This window comes from Caretta caretta, chromosome 5 (assembly GCF_965140235.1).
Source record: "Caretta caretta isolate rCarCar2 chromosome 5, rCarCar1.hap1, whole genome shotgun sequence".
NCBI classification, from domain to species: domain Eukaryota; kingdom Metazoa; phylum Chordata; order Testudines; family Cheloniidae; genus Caretta; species Caretta caretta.
In genome coordinates this window covers 52,663,589-52,684,759 of record NC_134210.1, presented here as the reverse complement: position 1 = coordinate 52,684,759, position 21,171 = coordinate 52,663,589, and the positions used below count along the sequence as shown (strand labels likewise).

General features: G+C 38.9%; 1 protein-coding gene across 4 annotated transcripts in view; it reads left to right on the top strand.

Moving 5' to 3' along the window:
• Positions 1-21,171, top strand: part of SSBP2 (single stranded DNA binding protein 2) — a 278,870-nt gene that overhangs the window by 33,408 nt on the left and 224,291 nt on the right. The gene's annotated exons all lie outside the window — the stretch shown is intronic.

The following is a 21,171-nucleotide window of genomic DNA, read 5'->3' as shown; positions in this document are numbered from 1 at the left end:
ACTAATCTGCAATATGAAATATTGTGCGAGGAAGGAGGATTTGATATTAAAGACGTCATTTTGATGCATGAAGATTTGTATATATTTATTTATATATCTCTGTGTAGGGCTGAAATACCTCCAAATAAAATAAAACTTTATTTTAATCATTGGAATAATATCCTTATTTGGAAGGTGATACCTCAGAAGTGAGTCATCTAGAGGATTTGAACTTCTAACTCTTGGGGGCTCTTTAAGAACCACTAAGGAAAGTTTCATATTTTACTTAATATTACTACTAGGTTCATCTCCCTGACTGAAACATAGTGATCGTGGTATACACTGTAGAATTCATTCTCAGGGGCAGGGAGGAGGGGAAGAAGGAGAAAAAGAAGAAGAAGAAATTAATCAAAAGCAAAATAATTAATGCCAAGTTCAAGAAGGGAATTTAAACCCAAGAAAATCAGAAAATACTGTTAACGTCAACTGTAGCTCTTTCAACTCTCCCAAACCTTTTTCATTACATACATGATTACAAATCATTATACAAAGCTATATATGCTTGTAAGACCCAACATAGCTGTGTTTTGATGCAAGTTTGATGCAAAAATTATATTGAGCTACTTATGTACTACTCCAGAGCTGGGGCCACCAGGTGCCAGTTCAGTTTCTGGTATAAGTTAGAGTGCTTGAAGGCTGTTCTGTCTCATGCCAGCTGCTAGCAGTGTCTATTCAATTAGTTGGGGATCAGCTGAGTACAGGTGTGCCTTGGCCATGCCCCCTGTGCCAGAGGCTAGGAGAGGTGGTAGTTCTGCACCATCCAGATATTCCTGTGGGTAGCTTGAAGTCCCAGTAGCCAGAGTTGGCTGTCAGAGTGGTGAAAAGCAGCCCTTCCTCGTAGATTCCAAACTCATGAATAGGAAAAACAATGAAATAAAGACATTACAGAGTGAGGGAAGGAAGAAGTTTCACAGGAAAGGTGTATCAGTGACTTTAATCTAGTGTACAAAGAATACACATTTTCCATGGACTCCTTTGTTTCAATTTTCTATTAGAGGTCTTCCGTCCAAGTACTGACCAGGCCAAATCTTGCATTGCTTATGAGATCTGACAAGATCACAGCCCATGTGATTTCATTTGTTATATTCATTGAAGCCCTGGGGAGTGAAATAACTGGAGCAGGAATGAAACTCAGCTTTCTTGCACAATACAACAGAGTTGTCTCACTGAGCCACTAAGAAAAACAGCAGATATATACAATGCACGCACACACACACGTATTAAATAATCTATCAGCAAGTTTAAAACAAACTAGAGATGGTCACCCATTCAAGTACTAACCAGACCAAAATCTAGTGAACTTTGAAAAATTAAACTATTCAGAATAAATATCTTCAAGCACTTAGCTGCTATTCTTAAGTTGTAACTTACTGTAACTTTTAACTTAATCATCCTATGATGCAGTTAACATTGGCAGTATGTATAGAAAGGGTTTTAAGCAGCACTCACCTTGAATTAAATGTCAAAATCCTTGAAAGTTATATAAACATGGTATATAATCTGCTGGTCTCAAATAATGCTTGAGTAGGGGGATACCATCAGTGCATACCTCCCCCTGTCTGAAATGTTTTTATTTACCTTTCTTATAGGTATTATATATATACTAATACTATAAATAAAACAAATGAGAGAAAAATAATCTCTTTTTCAATTTACTTTGTGCATCACAGAAAAATATGATGATAAAACCACAAAACTAGTAGGTGAATCCAAGACAGGTGTAGATGCTGATTTTTTTTTATTTAATTTTATTTTGACTAGATTTCAAATTGAAGGTATCCATTTAAAATCAAAATCTCCTTTAGCTATTTCCACATTATAAGATATCTGAACCTACACAAATGTTATGGGTTGTGCAGACATCTGATGAATGTCATTGTAATAAACAGCCAATGCAAATACACCTAAATTGGATAAGGAATTAAAACGTTAATAATGCTCTCATTTTGAAATCCTAACCATGTTTCCTTATAAAGATGTTACTTGGGAAAAAACAGTTGAACTGGACCTATTGTTGAAGTAGAAGCAGCTAATAATGGTGAATTTGCATAACTGATTTATAAGTGTCATCTTTCATATGTTTGATTCCCAGTCTAAGCTTTGGCTTCAGGAAGGAGATTTGCAACCTACATGCTCACAGTTAGTGCATTCTCAAATACGTGCAAGAAAACATTCAACTGTTCCAAAAGCAATGATGTTGCGCAGCTCAGAATAAAATCACTTTGTACATTTTTATGGAATGGAGTTATATTGTGGAAGGTTAAACTAGTTGGAGTCTGTATTCTACAGCGTCTGAACTGGAGCTGCAACATTGCAATGATTGTACAGTTCTCTGCTCATAGCAGTGTTTAAGAAGCAGTGGTTTGTGTTTCCCCCAGAGATGTGAAGCAAGTTCAGGCTTCTGTTCATCCTGGTCCTGAGACTTTAATCCAACAGACTGGCAATATATTTGTGTGAATCGTATTTATTTAGACTTCTCAAACTACAGTATACAGACTCAGCTAGGAAAAACAGTAATTGTGGTCTCCTCTCCTCACAGATCGATTAGTGGCTTTTGATTATCAGTTAATTTCTCCCCTAACCTATAGTATTAGAGATCCTGTAGAAATTAATTTGAAAAAAAAATTGGATTTTTAAGTAATAGTATTAACTGGCATGTAATCACCTAGCAATAACTGTTTAACTCCTATTTTTGAGGTTTACACCAGAACTCAAAACAAGTAAGCATTTTGGCTTAGTTATACGGCCAGGACATCTCTCTCTCTCTCTCTTTCTCTCTTACTTGACCATGAATTTTTAATGTAATTCAGCCAGGAGTCGGGTTGGCATTGGCAGTCAGAGACATGAAGTTCTGTGATTGCTGCTAGAGACCTATATTGTACTGCAATGTAAAATTATTGAAGGACAATACAGTACCAATACCTGGATACCAATTCAATTCCATTATCTTCATCTGAATAAACTAACTCCCTCCCCCCCCCGAGACATGACTAATTCATTTAATTTTCAAAATCCTTCAGATGAGAAGGAATACAGGAAAATGGAAAGAAGAGGAAGTCTTAGCTTTCTGGGGTTGCCCATTTAGAGCTGTTGTGTCTAAGACAGCTGAGTTGAGCTGATTTGTCTAAGACAAATTAATTCAGTTCAAGATTCTTTTCAGGAGTTCACATTTTTTTCCAAGCAAAATCTAGACCAAGTTATTAAATATTGTCTGATAAATCTTTTCATATCCAGCTTAAGAATTTCTTGTCTGCTTCATTTTCTAAACTTAGCCTATGAAATAACAAGCAATACAATTTTAGAAGGGCTAATAGGAAGTGACTAACAGTGATAGAACTTCTATCATTTATTGCAAGACTTAAGTCCAAATAACTGTAGCACTAAAATTATATTCCTATTGATATAGTACTTTTTTGGGTATGTAAAGTTCTCTAGTATGAACATGAACAACATTTTTGGCAGCAGGAACTGATAGGGAATAATAAATTTGTTTGAAGTACACTACAGTTTGTTTTAAGTGGATGTTTTCCCTCTCATCTCATTGTCTGTTGCTAAATTCTGGTCATTTCTTTCTTACAGTGTTTCTAAAACCCATCCATTCCTATATAGCTCTATTGCCAAATCTACCTCCTTGACTCTTTCATTCTGGCCTGTTTATCTCCAGCATTGAATCTCTCCAGTTTATCTTCATCATTTCCTACTGCTGTAACCCTAGCACTCATTCTTTTAATCCTTTCTGCAGCTCCTTTCGCAACAAACTGAGACTCCTCTTCTACAACTTCCCTTTAAATACATCATGATGCTTTGTATCATCCCATAGCTTCTTCTCAGGCCCTGTGCTCCACCTCTTGCAAATCCCTTTTTTTCCTTTTTCGGAGTGCCTACACACCTTCTCCTCTACCAGCTCCTAAAGCCTGAATGTCCTTCCTTACCTGGCTCATTTTGCAAACTCCATAAGCTCCCTCCTTAAAACCAATTTCTTTTCACAGTCTTTCCAATATGATACTTTCCTATTCCAGGATCTAATTTAAAAGAGCTTCTCAATCTTAAGGAATGTGCACAGTGTATAATGGGCAAAAGCAAGCAGCTTCACATCATCATTTTATTCCTCCCTTATTTTCTATGTAAAACATCATTCACATCTATGGTGTTATTTGTTAAATGGCAATAATATTAAAAAGAACAGGGTTTTGCTATTTTTACCCAATCCCATGCTGCATATCTAGATCAGGGTTGCTTCTCCTAAATTCTCTTCTAAACTCTGGGAGCAGAACAGGTAATTTTGTAACTGATGATTATTTTGTGCTTCTTGAGTATAGAAATGTTCTGTATGTTTGCTGCATTTTAGATGATCTTTTAGAAGAGTTAGGCCAGAAGTTTCATATTGGTTAGCAAAGACCTACTTTTTTTAAGGAACTGCTCGCCATGGTAGCTAATATAACATATCAGATGTGTATAAAGACCTTTTAAAACTTAAATTAGACATTTCCCCCCAGTTAAAAATAAAAGGGATTGCTATTGTGGCTCTGAGAATCCCTCAGTGCCAACTGATAAAGGGTTTACTGTTGTGTAGTAGTAACTCCTGACAGGCCTGACAAATTCACTACACCCAACACATTGCTTTCATAGTATTTATCAAAAAAGGGACAAGTAGGCATCTAATAAAAACGTATGTCATACCAGTTCTCATAATTGTTGTGAGTTGTCTGTACAGATGATATTTAAGGAGTTATGTATATATATATTGAAAATATGTTTTAAAATCTGTATCCAAGGCAGAGCTAACAAAGAAATTTTGAGTCAAAGGATGTTGATTCACCTGTCTCTCTGGCAGCCACGAAGGTTAAGGCTTGTAAGTCAACACAGTGAAAGCGCCATTTACATACGCGTCAACAGGGGGATGGAAAGACAAGACACCAGAGACACCAGAGAATAAACCCTGGCAGGGTCATCCTGATCCTGGGGACAAAACCATGAGCTTTGGGGATATTAAAAGAAAGCAAATGGCACCATTCTGTCCTTCACTTAGGAAGCAAAAAGGACAGCGCTTTTTATATTAATGAAAGTCCCAGCCATATAGGCTGGAAATGCTGGGAGATTGCTTTAAGTGAGAGAAACTGCTTTAGACAAAGGTTTTTAGCTTGTTAAAGTTTAGATGCTAAGAAGTGTGTTATACTTTGTTTTATAAGTAACCATTTCGGTTTCCATCATTATCCTTATTCACTGTCTCTTAAATTTAACCTTTGATCATAAACTTATGGTTGTTTTCACTATAAATAGATCTCAGTTCTGTGATGCTATATTGGAGCTGAGCCTCGGTTGAACTAAACAAGCTGATATGTGCTCTGTTTCTTTGGGAACAGCTTACCTGGTAATTTCTGTGAGTGTCCCAAGGTTCCAGGGGAGTGCTCTGAGGACTCGGGGCCTGATGTGTGGCTATCACTAGCCTATACACAGAGAGCGAGGTCTGCTGAATCCTGGAAGACAGTGCTTGTGTGCCCAGAGGCTTTCAGGGTGCTGAGGTATAGCAGCTACAGACAAGACTGCTTCACTCTAAGGGCAGGTAGTGATGAGGTGCCTCACAACCCTGGGTACCCCTGGGGAGCATCACAACTATATACTGTGAATCCAAATGCTTTTAATTCTTTTTAGGGCATTGTGGAGAAAGAATCTGGAATTATGTAAGCTGCTGTCCTTGTTTCTTGGTCACTCAGGGCAGAATCAGTTCAAACTAGTAGTCAGGTCTCTTGCTCATTACAGATATTGAGAATACAAATAAAGGTATAATAAACCATACTTTATATAGACATTACACGATTTAGTATTGAGACAGGTGTGTGTTCCCTTTTATCTTAATGGCAGTTTCACTAATCTTATTAATTTTTCAAAAGGCATTATCTGTACTGAAAGGTGGTTTTGCTAGTAGCCAGCTCTTCATCAATGGGATTTGAACTTCCTGTTAGTTTTTATGTACATAGCATGGTTGTTGCTTTTATAGGGGGGAAAAGGGTGTTTTAGGTTATTTCATAACATTTTTCTTGAGGTAATGTGTGAACAAGGACATGTCTCCACAGCTTTCTGCTCTGTGTTATGTGAACTGGAGTACAGTAGGCATCCTTTAAATCTGAGACGGTCATTTTATTATTTGTCAGAATTTTTTCAAAAATTTTAAGTAGAGCTTTGGATGTAATATGTAGTTTCTAATTTACTCAGAGTAGGTGGGTGATCTTGAGTTGAACAAATTATTTTTATACAGTGCGTTTTTGTTGTTGTTTGTTTTATTTTCCCCGGTACAGCACCTTTTGCCTGGATGAATCAAGATTGTCCATTGTTCTGACAACAGTTTATTAAGAGGCAAAGGTGTTTTCCACCTAGATGATGGATCTGTATATTCTGTCTTACCTGTTGCTGTTCTATGGACATTACACGGTTGCAGCGGAGAGGAATGTTTCTAGCTTCTTGCAGTCCTCTAAAGATACAAATATATGTTGGAACATTCCATATGTATATGTTCTCTCTACTTTATAATGGATCAAACAAACAAATTCTGGTTTTACTGTATATATGCTCTGGATGTAGGTTATTATGGCTCATATTCTCCAAAGACGTATGCATGTGATTAATTTTATACATATGAGTAGCTCTATTGACGTCAGTGGGATTATTCACATGCATATATATTTGCAGGATTGGGGCCTTAGGTATGTTGATAATCAATAGTAGTCTTCTTATAGGTTTAGATGACTATCCACTTGTCACTGATTCAAAGGAATACTGGGCATATCTATCTGATCACTGTGGTTTGGTGAAAGTTAGAGAGCAGCAAGGGACATTTTTACCTGTAAATTTGACTAATGCATCAGATCCTCCCATGTAAGTTTTCTTTCAAGGTAGAGTTTAGGTGTCTTGCATTATATGAGTGGAATCTTAATTCACTGAAGAAACACTTTTGTAATAGAATTTGAAGAAGTGAGAGTCAGAAAGTTTCAGAAGTTTAAAAATTCCCGTCTGGATTACAATTGTCAGTCTATTGAGTGACCAGGAGGAATAACCCTGTGAACTGAATCACAAATCTCCAGAAATGTCTGCTTCTTTCTGCAAATTTTCTGGACACACTGTTGGTCATCCCAGGTCTGCATGACAATGTGATCCCACCAGTCTGTGCTTGTGGCCTTGCACCAATCTACAGGCATGGGCAACATTAGCTGGGTTGCAGCTGGCATGTCAGTATCCCCCTCTGAGAGATGCCTTTGTTTGTTCAAAAACTGCCACCATACTATCCACTAAAGTCTTGAAGTTGCTTCATCTGATTCCTGAAATAGGACTGACCACATGAGATGGAGAAGTTTTTACCAGGTTCGGCTGCTTGTTGATGGCTTTGGCTGCTGGGAGCATGCGGACACAAATTGGCTTGGCTGGATGTGCTGGTGGGCAAAAAACACCCACAGTACTTCTGGTCAACTCCTGTGGGATGGACAGGCAAGTTCTGCTACAACCCTGCTGGTGAGGGTGATGATATATGCCAACAGAAGCTGAAGTTCTGACTCGGGTCTGTGTAGTGCAGTATGGATGAGCCAGCATGGTTGAGAAGCTTGGGTTTCCAATGCTGTGTGGATGCTCAAGTGCAGGCTTGGAAACACTGAGTCTAGTGGCATAGGTCACACAGACTTGGGCTTAGTGTACTGTGTAGATATACCCTAGATGTCCAAGCATTTAACTTGCTGGCACAGTCAGATCGTTAAACATCTAAACTCCATCATTTGTGCCAGCAAATTAGATGTGTTTTCAAAAATGTGGTTCATTCTAAACCTTTGCTGGCTTATGTTTTGAACACCTAAAATATCATCCCTAATTATTCACGTCAGATTTAAAAAAATAATTCTGGTGCTTAAACTTCACCCCAATCACTCGATCATTGACACATACATTTCTGTCAATTTGGACTGTCATTAGCACTATGTTAATAGTGTTCAGCACGTTTAATCCTCATCATTCAACTCAGCAATGGCCTTTACAACCAAGAAGAAAATATGTAGTAGGTGAAATCTTAATTTGAATGATTCTGAAATCATGCTGGTGTTTACATTTTTCCCCTCTAAAATGTCCTTTAATTCCTTGCAAATATTGGTTGTAGTTTGTCTGGAAGTACTTGTTCATTGAAAAAGAATAAAAGTTAACATCTTTCCGCAGGATAAAAACACTTCTAAGTTATTTACAATACATATAATGAAAAATGCTTGGAGGAATTGATATCAGCAGATTTGGCAGCGCTTTCATCTATGTTTGGAATGAGAGCGAAATCGAATTTTTGGCTCTGACTCTTAGACTATTTGTTATATGAATAAGTTTCTGTTAACGGGATCACACATTGGTAAAGTGTTTCTGTTGTTATGGTTTGAAGATGATTTACATCGTTCTAGATCAATTGACAGAAGAACCTCACTAATGCTCATTAATGACTGGGAGACCCATTGCAAATTACTGAATTTTGTGAATTAATGAGTAAATGAGCAAATACAATAAAAATAGCAAGGCTAATGCATCACAAAATGTATTCTGTTTGTATATTTTGACAACTACTGTTTAATTTTTAATCTATTAGTAAATATATTGCAGAATATTTTGGGAAAAACATGAAGTGTCAGTAATGTCAGACCAGTCATACGTTATATTAAGGGTACATTTATAAATTGTTTATAAAGTGTTAATGAATAGCTAATAGATGTTATAAGTAAGCCACAGACATGAGTAATATGTGTTATGAATGGTTATAAAGCAACCTGTTGACTAGCTACAGTGTTCCCTGCTCCACTCAGGCATCCCATGTGTCCATGGGTAACTTACTTAGTCTCTTTGTGTCTTGGTTCCCTATCGGTAAAATGTGGATGATAATACTTCCCTGTGTCACAGGGATATTGTCAGGATAACTACTTTAAAGACTGTGTAGAGCTCTGAGATCTGCCGATGAAAAGTGCTGTGTATTATTATTAGGGCTGTTGATTAATCTCAGTTAACTCACATGATTAACTCAAAAAAATTAATCGCGATTAATCGCATTGTTAAACAATTGAATACCAATTGAAATATATTAAATATTTTTGGATGTTTTTCTACATATTCAAATATATTGATTGCTATTGCAACACAGAATACAAAGTGTACAATGCTCACTTTATATTATTATTTTTTTATAAATATTTGCACTGTAAAAATGATAAATAAAAGAAATAGAATTTTTCATTCACCTCATACAAGTACTTCAGTGCAATCTCTTTATCGTGAAAGTGTGACTTACAGATGTAGATTTTTTTTTGTTACAATACTTCACTCAAAAACAAAACAATGTAAAACTTTAAAGGCTACAAGTCCACTCAGTCCTACTTCTTGTTCCGCCAATCGCTGAGAGAAACAAGTTGTTTACCTTTATGGGAGATACTGCTGCCTGCTTCTTATTTACAATGTTACCTGAAAGTGAGAACAGGAGTTCGCATGGCACTTTTGTAGCCGGCATTGCAAGGTATTTACGTGCCAGATATGCTAAATATTCGTATGCCCCTTCATGCTTCGGCCACCATTCCAGAGGACATGATTCCATGCTGATGACGCTTGTTAAAAAAATAATGCGTTAATTAGATTTGTGACTGAACTCCTTGGGGGAGAATTGTAGGTCTCCTGCTCTATTTTACCCGCATTCTGCCATATATTTCAGGTTATAGCAGTCTTGGATGATGACCCAGCACATGTTCGTTTTAAGAACACTTTCACTGAAGATTTGACAAAACATAAAGAAGGTACCAATGTGAGATTTCTAAAGATAGACAGTACTCGACCCAAGGTTTAAGAATCTGAAGTGCCTTCCAAAATCTGAGGTGTGGAGCATACTTTCAGAAGTCTTAAAAAAGCAATACTCTGATGTGGAAACTACAGAACCCGAACCACCAAAAAAGAAAATTAACCTTCTGCTGGTGGCATCTGACTCAGATGATGAAAATGAACATGCATTGGTCTGCTTTACGTTTGATTGTTATCGAGCAGAACGCTTCATCAGCATGGACACATGTCCTATGGAATGGTGGTTGAAGCATGAAGGGACATATGAATTATTAGCACATCTGGCACGTAAATATCTTGCAACCCCAGCTACAATAGTGCCATGAGAATGCCTGTTCTCAGTTTCAGGTGACGTAAACAAGAAGCGGGCAGCATTATCTCCTGCACATTGTAACCAAACTTGTTTGTCTGAGAAATTAGCTGAAGTAGGACTGAGTGGACTTGCAGGCTCTAAAGTTTTACATTGTTTTATTTTTGAATGCACTTATTTCTTTCTACATAATTTTACATTTCTAAATTCAACATTCATTATAAAGAGTTTGCACTACAGTACTTGTATAAGGTGAATTGAAAAATACTGTACATGCTTCCTTCCAGCATTAGTGGGAAGCTCCTTCTTTCCACCCCCTTCTCCCCACTTAACCAATAGACCCTTTTGGGTTAGACATAATTTCCCTCTCACTGAAAAAAAGAGGGTTCCTGGTTCCCAGAGTCGCTCTGATGGTCATCCTTTTTGTTCCTCCGTTCAGGCACAGAGTTTCACCTCCTTGTTGCTTAAGGCCTGCATGTCCCTTCCAATCCCAAGGAAGTTCTGATAGATATTCAGCTCTTAATCTTTGGGGAGACCCGATTCAGGGGTTTTAGCAATCTGTTAGAGTGTGTGCAGTTTTGGGTTTTCTTCTCTGATCTATTCTTATCCCTGTCTCCCATTTTCTTAGGATCACTTTCACCTTCTCTCTTTTTGTCTACCTCTCTGTAGAGAGAGGCTTTCTGTACTTCTTATTTCTCACTTACTATTATTATTTATTTTATTATTTAACATTTATAAAGAAGTGTCGCCCAGATGCCACAATCAGAATCTGGGCCTCATTGTGCTGGGAAATGTGTTACAATATATAGTTTCTCAATACTGGGCATTATAGTATGATAGTATGTTTATGTTCAGGGTAATGTCTAGAAATTTAGGGAACTCTACTTTTAGGAAGTGCTTTTTGAAAGAAGATGGTCTATGTAGAGAAAGGAATAAAGCATGAATGTTGCACTGTTTTTTCTGTCACTGAACATAATGTATAAACATAAATGACGACTCCATGTCATAGGGACAGTAATGCAAATAAATATTTAGAGGCAATTATTGAATGTACTTTATAGTACAAAAGAAATTTGAAGAGGACATGCCCACTCAGATCTTCACTGACCACAGATAGACATTTCAAAGGATAACCTTCTCTGAAAGTCATTCTAATCACAAAATTTCAAAGGGTAATCTTCTTTAATAGTCATTCTAGTGTTTACATCCAAACATCCAGGACTTTTCCATGGCCCAAGAAGAGTAGTAGAGTAAAAATAAGCAGCATTGCTCCTATCAGTGTTATGGGAAATCAATTTGTGAAGAGATCTGAAATTTTCCCCATGTTGAAAAATCTCAGTGGAACAGTAAAGGTGGGAGGGGAGAGTTCCAGAAGAACAGGCAGCTTTTCTGTACTTGGTGACCACTTTTGCCATTGTGACTAACAGCAGCATCTCATCCAGTCATCTTAGTGCTTCTGACAAATTTACTTTTTTGTGGCAATTCTAATCAGCTTTCCATTCTTTTAGGGAAGTGTAGAAATTTCTTGACCCATTGCTCTTAAACTTCTTTTTCTGTGCAGTTTTGAGTACCTTTTACAATATTTTTGGGAAGCAGTTACAGAGTGCTACTTGAGAAATAAAATAAAGTGATACAGAAAATATGCACATGGATACAAGAAAAATTATGTCAAATCTGAGCCAGTCACTGAGCCAGTGTTTGTTTGCAAATGTGATACAAAACAAACGTGAAGGTTCTTGGCCTTTCAAGAATTGGATTCAAGCTTCAGATATCTGTGTTTCTTCTGCAGTTGGTAACATCTCTATTAACATCTAGTGGGACCCTCACCAGACTGCTATGAGGGGATCCAAATGCTGACTCACATGTGCCTTTAGCTTGCTGGGACTCTGCGGAATTTAAATACTGTCACTGACTTTGGGACTCCAGGTGTAGACCTGCTGTCTGACATCCCTCTTGACAGTGAGACTCTGTGGTACAACTGCCTGTGCCCTGAAACGAGTGCTGTTTCCCTTAAGCCTCCCAGCAGCTCTTGCACATTCCCCAGAATCCCACTGAAGGTATGAACCTTCTGGTATACAGTTTACTTCTTCAGGGTTGTCAAGGTTCCTTCCCCGCTCTGAACTCTAGGGTACAGATGTGGGGACCTGCATGAAAACCCCCAAGCTTACTTTCACTAGCTTAGGTTAAACTTCCCCAAGGTACAAACTATTTTACCCTTTGCCCTTGGACTTCCACTGCCACCACCAAACATTTATCTGGGTTTATTGGGAAAAAGTTGTTTGGAAACGTCTTTCCCCCAAAAATCCTCCCCAAAACCTTGCACCCCACTTCCTGGGGAAGGTTTGGTAAAAATCCTCACCAATTTGCATAGGTGACCACAGACCCAAACCCTTGGATCTTAGAACAATGAAAAAGCATTCAGTTTTCTTACAAGAAGACTTTTAATAGAAGTAACAAGTAAAAAAAGAATCACCTCTGTAAAATCAGGATGGTAAATACCTTACAGGGTAATTAGATTCAAAACATAGAGAATCCCTCTAGGCAAAACCTTAAATTACAAAAAGACACACAGACAGGAATATTCATTCTATTCAGCTCAGCTTAATTGTCTCAGCCATTTAAAGAAATCAGAATCTAACGCATATCTAGCTAGATTACTTACTAAGTTCTAAGACTCCATTCCTGTTCTGTCCCTGGCAAAAGCATCACACAGACAGACACAGACCCTTTGTTTTTCTCCCTCCTCCCAGCTTTTGAAAGTATCTTGTCTCCTCATTGGTCATTTTGGTCAGGTGCCAGCGAGGTTATCGTAGCTTCTTAACCCTTTACAGGTGAAAGGATTTTTCCTCTGGCCAGGAGGGATTTTAAAGGTGTTTACCCTTCCCTTTATATTTATGACAAGGGTACACAACAATGAAAGCAAACAGACACACAGATAGATTTTGTATAGGGATCTAAATCACCATTACTCTTTACTTAGCAGGAGAGATACACAGACCTAGACAAAATGATAAAAACACCAATTTGCTTTTTTCTGCCTCAAGTTTCTTGCCACTCTGGAGAATTCTTTGGGCTTGGTGTGGTGTTCAGATGTTGCTTGTAATTATTAGAATTGGGAGCACTGACTGTTGGGAATCTGAAAGGACAGCAAACAGAAGGATGGGGGAGGAGTTGAGAGGCTGAGAGAAAGCTACAGAGGGTGCAGCAGCAGCTTGGTAAAGAGGTTTCCACTTTGAAAATAAAGTCCTGTTGAAGCTTGTTAGTACTTTGCCTAGTTGATACAACATTTTGGCGACGAGGATGGGATCTTCTGCCTCTGAACCCTCCTGCACCCTTTCTGCAAAGCCCATGTGAGCCTCCAATTGCTTTTACTACCTGGATCCATATGTTTGAGACTTATCTGCTTGCAATCAGTGCTACAGAGATTTCTGAAGTAGGAAAGCGTGCTCTGCTAATCCACTGCCTTGGAGCAGAAGGGCAGCATATATTTTACACTTTTCCCCTTGCAGATGATAAATATGAGACTGCACTCACTGCATTAAAGAATTTTTTTGTGCCAAAAGTGAATGTAGTAGCTAATCGCTACAGATTCGCCAGTGTGAGCAGAAACCAGGGGAAACTATAATGCAGTATATCACTTCTCTGAGGAGTCTGATTGAAATTTGTGATTTTGGGGAATTTGGCAGATGAGATGATCAGAGACCAGTTAATTGAGAAAAAAACCATGCTTCATGTAAGAGAATGCTTACTTCTAGAACCACAACTTACACTAGAAAAAGCAATAACCGTTGCTACTCAGAATGAGTCAGCTACAGCTGAAGCCAAAATAATGAGCATGGATACGGGAGGCATAGTCCAGGCTGTGATTCCTTTGCAGAAAAGTTCACTACTACTGCAGACACACAATTGCAAGAGGAAAACTAATAAAAAACCACTGAATCAGCAAATTCAAAATACAGTAAAAGCATGTTTTCACTGTGGATCCCCATAACACCTTGCAAGCTACACAGGATGTCCAGCAAAAATAGCTCAGTGTAATCATTGCAAAAAGATTGGACATTTTGCTAAAGTGTGTTGCAGTAACCAGTTCAATCAACAGGTGCATGCAGTTACAATACCAGATGTTACTGTGCTGAGCATGGACAAAATCACTACTGCACGTATTCCAGAACAGATAAAGTGCACTGTAAGCGTTTCCGCCATACCCTCAGGCAAACCACACTCTATTCAGCTAATGTTGGACACTGCACTCTGTATACTACCTGGTTTCATCTATCTGCATTACTTTAAAGATGTGCCTCTTACTGAACCCAAACTTCACTTGGTGTGCTATTTGAAAAACCATATTCCAGTACATGGCTGCCTGCCAGTAATAGTTACTTTTGGTGATTGCTGTGTAACTGCAGAGTTCTACATTGTCCACAAAGGCACTCCTATCCTTGGCAGAGGTTTATTGGCTGCTTTAAATCTCAAGGTAGTTAATGGACGAATTGATCTTCCTCAGCAAAGCACTCTTGCGGTACACACACCAGTTTCAGCTGGGACCCAACACCAGGTTGAGGAGAAACTCGGCTGTGCTTATGGGTTTCTGCATAAAGTAAAAATGCGGAATAATGTGATCCCTGTACGACAGAAGTTACGGCGCTTACCATTTTCAGTCAGGGAAGCTGTTTCAGAGGAACTTAGAAAACTTATTCAAAAGGACATTATTGAAGAGATTGACTCCTCAGAATGGGTTTCACCTATAGTAGTGACGCAGAAGAAGGGTGGAGGCATTCGCCTTTGTGTGGACTTAAGGGAGCCAAATAAAGCTATTGTGAATGACAGCCATCCTCTTGCTCACATAGAAGAAGTATTTGCAGACCTTCCATGGAGCAAAGATGTTTTCTACTCTTGATTTGCAGAGCGCATACTACCAGGTTATGTTGCATGAAGATAGCAGAGACCTCACAGCATTTGTTACACATGAGGGACTATTTCATTTTAAATGTGTTCCATACGGCATCTGCCCCAAGTGCCTTTCAAAAAATGATGTCATTGATTCTGAAGAATCAACATGGAGTTCAGTGCTATCTGGATGATATCGTGTTTGGAAATACTTCTGAGGAGCATGACAATAACCTGCAGTCTGTACTAAACTACATCAGTACAACAGGCCTCCAGCTCAATAGGTCCGAATGCGAATTTAGACAAACTGAACTCTCCTTTCTGGGGCATACAATTTCACAGGCTGGACTAAAACCTGATCCAGATCATATCCTGGCAATTTCAAATGCTCCTCCTCCAACAGATTGCAAACCTTACATTCCTTCTTGGGTCTTATCTCCTGGTGTGCAAAATTCATTCCCAATTATGCTTCTGTCATTGAAAAGTTACCGGAATTACTACGGAGAAATTCAACCTTAGTGTGGACAACGGATGCACAGGCTAGTTTCGAAACGGTGAAAGACTTGATTGTACATAGTCCAGTACTTGCACTATTCAGTCCTGCATTGCCCACAATTGTAACTATTGATGCTTCTGATTATGGATGTGGGGCTGTTCTCACACAACTGCATGAGGACAACACAGAGAGGACTGTTGCATTTGCTTCAAGGACACTAAGTCAAGTTGAGAGAAAATATTCTACAGTCGAAAAAGAAGCACTTGCTTGTGCCTGGGCTACTGAAAAATGGAGAACTTACCTGTGGGGCTGCACGTTCAAGTTGCGCACAGACCACAGTCCCTTGACGACATTGCTCACCACTAAAGGACTGGGAAGAGCAGGATACCATATTGCTCAATGGTCTGCAAGACTACTCTCTTTCAATTATGAGCTGGACTATAAGCTTGGAAACCAAAATGTGGTCGCTGATTGCCTTTCTCGGCTGCCTTTGCCTTCACCAGATGGTCCACCGGAGGATGAGGATGTAGTGGTTGCGCTTATTACAAGCATTCTCACTGCAGTTTTAAGAGAACAATTTCAAGCTGCTTGTTCAGTGTGTCTAATTCAACTAAAACTACGGGAATTTCTGACAAAGAGATGGCCCAGTCACCCTAAAAACCTTGACCCAGGTCTGCTGCCTTATTTTAGAGTTCGGGATGAACTTTCTTTGTTTGCAAATTCACATCTGATGAAGTGAGCTGTAGCTCACGAAAGCTCATGCTCAAATAAATTGGTTAGTCTCTAAGGTGCCACAAGTACTCCTTTTCTTTTTGCGAATACAGACTAACACGGCTGTTCCTCTGAAACCTTTCTTTGTTTGATGGCTTGTGCTACAAGATACACACCGGCTCCTTGTGCCAGAAGAATTGCAGTCAAAACTCATACACTTGGCACACAATACTCATCAAGGAATTGAACAAACCAAACAACGACTACAGGATCTGTATTGGTGGCCAGGGATGGACTCTCAAACTGAAGCTCTCATAAAATCCTGTGTCACTTGTCAAATGCATGATAAGACAGCAGTGACATGTACCCCTCCATTACAGCCTGTTCCTCTTCCTGAATCTGCATGGGTAAAAGTGGTGATTGACGTTGTAGAATCCTTTGATACTGCCCCAATTGATTGCTGTTATGCCATCACTTTAATAGATGATTTCAGTAAATGGCCTGAAGTAGTGTTTACATCGCAAATCTCTTCTGCTACAGTAAATAAGTTCCTCTCTTCAGTTTTTAGCAGGGAAGGTAACCCCAAAGAACTGGTTTCAGATAATGGTAGTCCATTTACTTCCCTGGAGTTTGAAACTTTTCTAGCACAGAAGAACATTTTACACAGAAGGTCATCCCTATATTACCCTCAAGCCAATGGGGAAATCGAATGGTTTAACAGAAATTTGAAAGAGTTTTCAAATGGCTAAACTGAAAGGGTGATTGTGGATAACCTTCACTACTGATTTCTTGCAAGCATACCGGGCTACACGACATGCCACAACGCAAAGATCACCCGCAGAGTTACTGCATGGGAAACAGATGAATACTAAACTGAACATTGCTGGATTGTTAAAGGCACGACCTGATGCCCCAAATAAGGATGATGTGAGAAAAACAATTGAACAGAACCAAGCAAAGTCTAAGGTTTTCACAGACAAGAGGTGGGGTACGAAGGAACCAAAGTTTGAGTGGTTCCTTCGTTAGAATACAAAAACCTGGAATTTTATGCAAAGGGGACCATAAATTCACAGCTCCTCTTAAAATCATAGAGAAGAAGGGACCTTACACCTATTGACTTTCCGATGGGTGGGTATGGAATGCTTTTTATCTTGCACCTGCCTATGCACCAAGAGGAGATTATGCCAACACCCAGTCTACATTGGATGACTTCGCCATAATACCAACACAACAAGACATTGCACTGGAACCGGGGCTTGAAAGATGGCCTGTCAGACCCAGATGACCACCGCATTGGCCTGCTAAACCCAGGGTTGTGAGTTCAATCCTTGAGGGGGCCGTTTAGGGATCTGGAGCAAAAATTGGGGATTGGTCCTGCTTCAAGCAGGGGGTTGGACTAGATGACCTCCTGAGGTCCCTTCCAACCCTAACCTTCTATGAATCTATGAACCTGTCTGTACTAGAGACTATGTTATATAGTATCTACATATCTATTTTTTTTCTCCACTGAAGTCATCTGGTGAAGTGAGCTGTAGCTCACGAAAGCTTATGCTCAAATAAATTTGTTAGTCTCTAAGGTGCCACAAGTACTCCTTTTCTTTTTGCGAATACAGACTAACACGGCTGCTACTCTGAAACATTATTTACAGTGTTTTCAGTGTAATATTTCTGCCAACAGTGTAGTGTCTTGTTTCATATTTGTTCCTGTGGTTAGAACAATAATGTTTATTTTAATTGGGAGAGTTTCTTACGAGAGGAGGGAATGTGGTGTTTAGATGTTACCTGTAATTATTAGAATTGGGAGCACTGGCTGTTGGGAGTCTGAAAGAACAGGAAACAGGAAGGAGGGGGGAAGAGTTGAGAGGCTGGGAGAAAGCTACAGAGGGTGCAGCAGCAGCTTGGTAAAGAGGTTTCTACTTTGAAAATAAAGTCCTGTTGAAGCTTGTTAGTACCTTGCCTGGTTGATACAACAGTTGGGCAGAGCTCTCTGGGTGTCCAGGATCCTTCTCCTGCAGCTCATGCTTTCTCAGAAAATGTTTGGCCCCACAGTAAAATGGGACCCCTGCCTGCTGTGAAAACATGCCCATCTCTTCCTCTCTCCTTTCCCAAGCTTCTTTCCCCTCCAAAAATCTTCCCTCTTTCTTCCTCTTCTGAGTCCTTTTTAAGCCTCTGATTTTTTATCTCTGTATCTTTGTCTTCTTTGAGGATTTTCCACTCTCTCTCCACCCCCACACCGCCCCCAACCCCCGATGACTTGTTGGAGGAAGTAACTTCTCTACTCTTCAGTCAACCTCCTTAGCACAGCCATTGTTCAACACCAAGCAATGACTCTCCATTGTCTGGTAGGTAGGTGCTGCAGCTCATGTCAGCAAGTGGTGGATTCCACATAGACACGTTCCATGGTACAGCAATTTCATAATACCTCCCTAATAACAACCAGAATTAATATATTGTCCAGACAGATTCCACAAATTGTCACAATCCCTATGCCTAAAGCAGAATAACACAATCCTGGAGTAGACCACAAATCCTGCTCTACCTTATGGAGTTAAGATTTCATTACAACTTAATGTGGATAAGAGCTGGTGGGTTGGGCAAGAGGCAAAAATCAACAATATCCCTTTTCTTCCCCTGCCTCCAAGTGTAAGGATGAAGAAAACATAGTGACAAAGTTTGGGTAACTATTGGGTCAGATCTGAAACAAAGGCCAGCAAAGGAGAGCCCATTCTCTGAGGTCTGTACACCTCAATTGGGATCACGGCCTTATTATGCTAGGCACTATACAAATACATAAGAAGAGACATCTGCACCAAAGAGCTTTCAGTCTAATTTAAGACAAGACACAACAATTGGTTGTAACAGACTGAAAAAAGTGGAGGGAGGAGAGAGTACTATCGGGATAGAAACAGTTGACATCATATACTATGTGCACAGCTAGATGGTTTAATACATTTAATAGTATGACAGAAATAAAATAATACTGGCCATTTATCTATTTTTAAAATAACAGGACCAATTCTAGTTAGTGATTTTTAAAAATAAGTATTTACTAAATGTTAAGATGATACATTTTTATGTTAGAAATAAAATATATAATAGACTTGAAATAGTGTCTTTTTTTCTTAAAATGCATGTTCCCTTTGTACAGGGGTCTCTCTCTCTGTGTATTATTCTACTTGCTCCACTGTAGGTTGTATAGGAAACTAAAAAGGTGTTTTGATCAATATATTTCAAAATGTCCTTGAGAGGAGAGTAATTCATTGTTTTATCAAATAAGAGGTATCTGAACTTCACTAGTGAGCAGAGTAATTCTTAAATTCTGTTGATACAATGCTTTTGGCTCCATCTGGATAAAATGGGCTAAATTTGTTTTTTATTATGCACACATCATCAAACCATATCATTAGGGAACATGCCCTATCATCATTGGTAATTTTCTGGAAATTTATCTTGTGCAGCTCTTTCTGTTAAAATTACCTTCCAAACCCAAAGCGGTTACAAAGAATTCCCCCAACGTACATTCCCCCTCCACACACCCCCACCCCCATTTTTCGGACATGAGGAGATCTTTCCTTCTTCACCTTCTGTTTTCTTTTGGTCACAAGCTAACTACTTCACTTTTCTGAGCTTACTATGTCAGTGTTGCAATTCCCACAGGCATTTATGCTTCCTCATATTCTTCTACAAAGTCTATATAGCAGGAGTCAGGTGTGGGTTCAATCAGCTATATTAATAGGTGTGCAATGTTGAGGTGCATCAACCTAGTGGAGTGGAAGCCTTAATGCTAAGTTCTGGAAGCTTAAATTGTATTGCTGCCAAAACCCCATCTGTTTTTTCTTTCTTTCTGGAACTGATGCCAAGTCCTGGCATCTTAAAACTTTACCATGGCTTGCTGAAGCCTTCTGTTTGACTGTGGTTTTTATTTTTCTTCCGCTTTTAATACAAGTTGCAAAATTGAACCTTAGCACTTTGATACTGGCAAACTTGAACCTTGGCACTTTGACATAAGCCTGTGGCCTATGACTTGTGTGCTTATTAAGTGCCAATGAAGGTATTCTTGTATGTTTAAATATGGTCATGCCATCAAAGGTAACTGAATTTCTGGTATATTAACTCTCATTACAAGTAAAAAAAATATATCAGGCATAAATGACTTGATTTTAACTGCTTTTGAAAATATACATACATAAAGCAGCAAAACCCATATAATTCATTAGCATGGGCTGAACAGAAATGCATACATAAATGCTAGGTAAAATAAAATTAGTTTGAGAAGGAGCAATGTCATACAAATGGAAATATTTGGATCCTGTAGCAACTTGGGTTCCCAATACTTTTATTTATTTTAATTTAATTATTTCTTTTTATTTAGAAGAATTAAGAAGTGCCCAAGCACAGACTCCCCTGCCTATTATTAAACTTACAAAAATAAAACGAAATCAGTTCATCCCTCCAATCAAACATCAGCATGCAGACCAATACTAACAGTCCCAACAGCTAGCGGTGAAACAGTTAGGGCCTGCAGCCTGTCCTGGAAGTCAGCAGTTGCGGACTATTTAAGACAATGTCCTGTTTGCATTCAAGTTCTCCAGATTGCTCCTCACAGTGGTAACATTTTAACTTCCCAATAACTATTTCATTTGTGCTTGCTATGTTGGTTTGTAGAGAATGTCTCTCTGCTAGCAGGGCTTTCCAAATGGGAAGATCTTCTTCAGTAGGAGGAAGCTGCTTGAAAGTGTTCTTATTGCGAATATTTCTGGGAGCAGAAGAAAACTAAAGCTGTATTTTTAGGCTTTACATTTGGAAGAAAATAGTTCTTATAATGTATAGCTACCAAGTTTTGTGTTGCTACCATTGTGACTTTTTATGCAAATTGTTTGAGATATTTTACTTATTT